The sequence below is a fragment of the Palaemon carinicauda genome, chromosome 8 (genome assembly GCF_036898095.1).
Source record: "Palaemon carinicauda isolate YSFRI2023 chromosome 8, ASM3689809v2, whole genome shotgun sequence".
Classification (NCBI taxonomy): Eukaryota; Metazoa; Arthropoda; class Malacostraca; order Decapoda; family Palaemonidae; genus Palaemon; species Palaemon carinicauda.
Window position 1 is genome coordinate 153,819,503 of NC_090732.1, and position 4,928 is coordinate 153,824,430.

Here is a 4,928-nt window from a genome sequence, read left to right on the forward strand (position 1 = left end):
AAACGGCTACTATTCATTCCCCGCCAAAAACCTCTGTTTCCCACCGGGGGTTCCCCAAGATTGGAAAGGTTAGCAAATAAGGTAAATACTGTTCCTCCTCAAAAGAGGTCGGCTTTAGAATTAGCGCTTTGGTCACTCTTGTTTGGGTTTGATAACTTTGGTTACACTTATGAATGTTTTAGTAACTTTGGTTACACACTTGTGAGAAGTTTAGTGACTTTGGTTATAAACGTGTGAAAGGTAAAGTGACTTTGGTTAAACACGTGTGAAAGGTGTAGTGACTTGGTTACACACTTGTGGAAGGTATACCGACTTTGATTATTCACTTGTGAAAGGTATAGTGACTGGTTACACACTTGTGAAAGGTATAGTGACTTTGGTTACACACTTGTGAAAGGTATAGTGACTTATTTTTTCAGATTGTTCAGATTTGCTTAATGCAAAATAAATTTTGGAAATTAAGAATTTTCTATGGATAGAAGTGCAATTAGAATATATATTTTGAAAGGTATGAGAGAGGAATTAGTAATATACTTATCGTAAAAATCCATAATGATTATATTAACTTAATCGGATCCAAAGTTAAATATAAATGTTTTTCATTTAATACAGTTTAACAAATATTGCTAGATACTTCTAAGGTTGAGAGTAGCCGTACTTCTGGCAAAGATAGGACTAGTCAAGATTTGATGTACACAGATTTGATTTCTTAAGGTGTATTTGAAACTCTATGAAATTAGAAAAGAAAGGAATAGCAAACAGGCTGAACGTTTAAACGCCAACAGATGCAACAGATTTTGAGAATTCAAGAACCAAATGACAAGGAAAAAATATAATGGAAAATATTTCAAGGGAAAAATATAATGGAAAATACTTTAAAAAAGTAAATTTTATCAATAAAATGGTAAAAATACTTTATCACATAGTAAGGTACTATAGATGTTTAACTTTAGAATATATTAAATAACCCGGTTTCCTTTTATTACTGTTTGAAGTTTTTTCCATGTAATTTTCCAATCTTTGTTTCAAACAGTTCTCTTCTGATCTCTTCTTTTTAGGACAGTTTTCTAATGATTTTTTTGTACAGTTTTCTTATAACCATGAGGTTTTTTTTCTAGTCTATCTGCTGTACTTGTTTATTCTGCCTATTGCGTTGTCTTCTAGACAAATCTTTTTCATCCTGCGTATTCCTCGAGTTTTCTTCTGGTCTTTTCTTTTCTTCGCATATTCTTGGTGTCTTGAGGCTGTGGTTATGCTATTGTGATTCTTTTGGCTGGGTTTTGTCAGCTGCCGGTTAGGTTGAGAGATTGTGGTTAACGTTCCTACACAACTTTACCAACTTGTAATTCTCTTATGTTCAAGTGGTTTTGGTGACCTTTCGCGACTGAACTTCTGGACACTTCTTTAGAATTAAGTTTTCCTTTCTACACTTAGTTTCCCGGGATTCGTATGGATATTTTCCTTACACATTCCTTGTGGCAGGTTTCATCTTAATGTACTAGATTTAGACGGTTTTTCACAAGCATATAGTTTGTATTTCCAGTATTTTTCATTTTTCTGCTAAAGAATTTAGAATTTTTTTGGTAGTCTTGTTAATAAAGTTTTCTCATGTAAAATCTTAACCTGGGGATATGATGAAATATCTTAGATTGTTATAAATCATCATAGTAATTTAGATTAAATTTGCAGGGTTTTTGGCATTATTTTTCCCTTGTTTCTACAATTTATACATAGTTTTTGTGATGTGTTTTTTTTATATATAAATTTATTGATCTCTACAGGAATCTGTTTTATTTCCCGGTAATTTTTAAAAAAAAATCTTTACTTGCATCTTAGTTTTCGTGACTGAGGTGTTTAAGATTTTTTTTTTTTTTTTTCTAAAAGTATGTTCTTGATGAAATATATCGAAAGCATTTGAGGCTGATTTTGTGCCCATCACTTGAGGTTTTCTCAAGACTTTCCTGATATATTTAGATTTCTGGTGAATTTTAGCTAAGTTTGACTTTGACCGCTTCAGGGTAAATTTAGATGGAAATAATATTCAATAAAGTCAGTTAATAAAAATGTTAATGTTTAATTAATGGTTTGTCGGAAAGGATGTTTAACTGAAATGTTGCATTTCGATTTTAGAGGGTTTTACTCTTAGGAAACTGTCTATTAGAGATTAATATGAATGAAAGAAACTCCACTTTGTATTTTAATAGTTTTATCGATAGAACTATTGAAAATCCTTTTCAGTGTGCCTCCTGTCTATAGAGGGGAAAATTTCAGCTTTATATTCAAGAAAGTAGTTGGTGTTTATTAGGTACTTTAGTAACGGGGTTAAGGTGTGAAAGGAAGTTGAATAGAGATTTTCCTAAAGGTTATGTTATATGTAGACATTCAGATAATAGAAATTTAATATTTTAATGGTGCTGCATACCTATAAGAAATATCTTGGCATGTATGAAAATTCTCTTTTCTAAATTAGTCCTCATTGCAAATCAATTTCAAATGAAGACTTTTCTACCTAAGATTTACAGGAGATTTTGTTATTTGCACACATTAATGCTCAATTTCCTTGGCAGGTTTTAAGGCGACCTTAATGACAGAAGAGCTAATACGGAAACAAGCGCGGTATTTTGTACCAGAGGAATTTTTCAAGATTTCAATCGATATAACTCATTCAGGTATTGAATGACATTGATCGAAAATAATTTTATAATTTCACTAGTGCAATTGAGAAACATTGGTAGTACTAAGAGGATTAAACCTTTAATAACTGTCTTCATTAGCTGTGAAAGAAATTTGCAAATAACTATTTACTAAATTTTAACCTATTTTTTTAATATACAATGGGATACTAGAAGCTCATGCATAAACATTGGTAAAAAAATATATTCACTGTTTTAAGGTGTGGGGATTCATGTGTAAATTATTCTTAAACGTTTCATTGGCGTAACTTTAATTATTAAAAGACTTGAGCAAAAAAAAAAAAAAATACTGAGTTTGCAATGGGAAAATGTAGGAACTGTCACGTGTAGTTACCGTTATGTAAAGCATAACCATATCAGTTAGTTCTTTGTAGATATACTTCAAAAGTAAAACTCAGGATGAAAATATAATAATTTAGAATGGTAGATTCAGATAGTTCGTTGGTGAAATGTTTATCGGTGCCATAAGGATCGGTGTTTTTAGCCCAATTTGGATATTTAACATATATAAGATAAATACTTGAGCTTGATTTTCCTATTAATTTTCAGCAATTAAGACAATCAAGGGAATCAATGAGACTACCAGAAAATCGCGTTTTAAACCAGTAATGCATTATTTCAGGTTGCAGTTTCGTGAAAGTTAGATTTGGCTTCGAAAGGTTATGCAATGTTCTTGCTCAGTCAAGACTCCAAAAAGGTAAATTTTACTAATTTTATTTGTTCAGACTTGAATACTAGTATAACCAAGTAAGATTTTAACCGTGGCTAAGTATTTTTCGAACTATGGTAAATGCTAATTATGTAACCTATTTTTTAAAATCAAGTTTTTAAACTTGCCATTTTTTTTTCACGTGACCAATAAAATTCATTAAGTAGATTCTAATTTTCTAATATCTTAACATTGAAAACTATAACGCAAATTTTATTTCCAAAATTTTTAAAAGAAACATAGTACGATTTTTCAAGTATTCAGTAAAATTTTCAGACTACGGTAAATTTTGTAACGAAATCTTTTTCGAACTTAGTCTCAATAATGATTAGTTCACAGAAGTTGAATTATTTTTCTTTCAGATACGGTTGTAAGTTACAAATAAAATTCAGAGGATAGTCAAGATGACATATACGTACTGGAGCAGACAAGATCTTATCAATAAAGGCATAAGAAAATAAAACCAGTTGTTGTAGACATATTCTTCGTGATAAGAAAAGTTGGTGATTTATTAAAATACCCCACTAGAAAACAAGCTGTATTAAAATATAAATGGCGTATTTTGGAGAAAAAAAAGTGTAAATGTAGCTGAAAATATTATCTTCTGTTTCTCTGATCTCTTCTGATTTCTCTTCTCTTGCTTTCTAACGCGTTCTTTCTTCTCCGTTGCATACTGTCTTCTGGATTCAGCACTTGTGTAGACTTTAATTGTGGCTGCGATTAAATCGCAACTCGTTGACAGATTTAAGTTCGTTCCAATAACCACTACTAAATTACAAAGCGCACAATATCGTAGTATACATGAACAGACGTTCTTTCCTGTGTTTGGTTACTAAAAAAAGGAATGAGAGAACAGATTGGAGATCCATGTCAATACTTGTAATTTATCCACACTGCACTGCACGCCCTGAAAAAAAATAGTTTTGTACCTTTTATCATTTATTTCATTCACATTAAAGAAACAAAGAAATTGAACATAGAGCACAAACTCAGAACTAACATTGTGAACTACACTTAAATAGGAATTGACAAGATTTTTAAGTTTGAAAGATGGATTTTATTCAAAACCCTGACCAGTTAACAATGAATGATAGAAAATTACGTCTTATTAAAAATGACAAGCAAATTTAAATATTTAGAAAGCTTTTAATTTCAAATTGTACAAAGATGGCAAGACTCAAATTAACTTAAATCTGAAAAATTGGTGAAAAATCATGTATTGAAAAATAATGAACTAAAACCTGATAAAGATATCGCAACGCTGAGAGATTTACTAGAGTTCTCTTGCTCTAATTTCTTTCTCTTGTTTTGTCAGTTTATATAGTTTGTATAGGAAGTATTTATTTTAATGTTATTGCTATTCTTAAAATATTCTATTTCTTATTTTTCCTTTCCTCACCGAGCTATTTTCCCTATTGGGGCCCCTTGGCTTATAGCATCCTGCTTTTCCAATTAGGGTTGTAGCTTAGCAAGTAATAACTATAATAATAATACACTCGCCAAAAGGTTAAAGCATCAATATAAGG

General features: G+C 30.8%; 1 long non-coding RNA gene across 1 annotated transcript; it reads left to right on the top strand.

Moving 5' to 3' along the window:
- The first annotated feature begins 2,567 nt into the window (after positions 1 to 2,567).
- On the top strand, positions 2,568 to 4,247 carry LOC137645042 (uncharacterized). The gene is made up of 3 exons (XR_011045264.1): positions 2,568 to 2,669; positions 3,316 to 3,390; positions 3,765 to 4,247. It is a non-coding gene; the product is annotated as an uncharacterized lncRNA (long non-coding RNA).
- Positions 4,248 to 4,928: the final 681 nt, after the last annotated feature.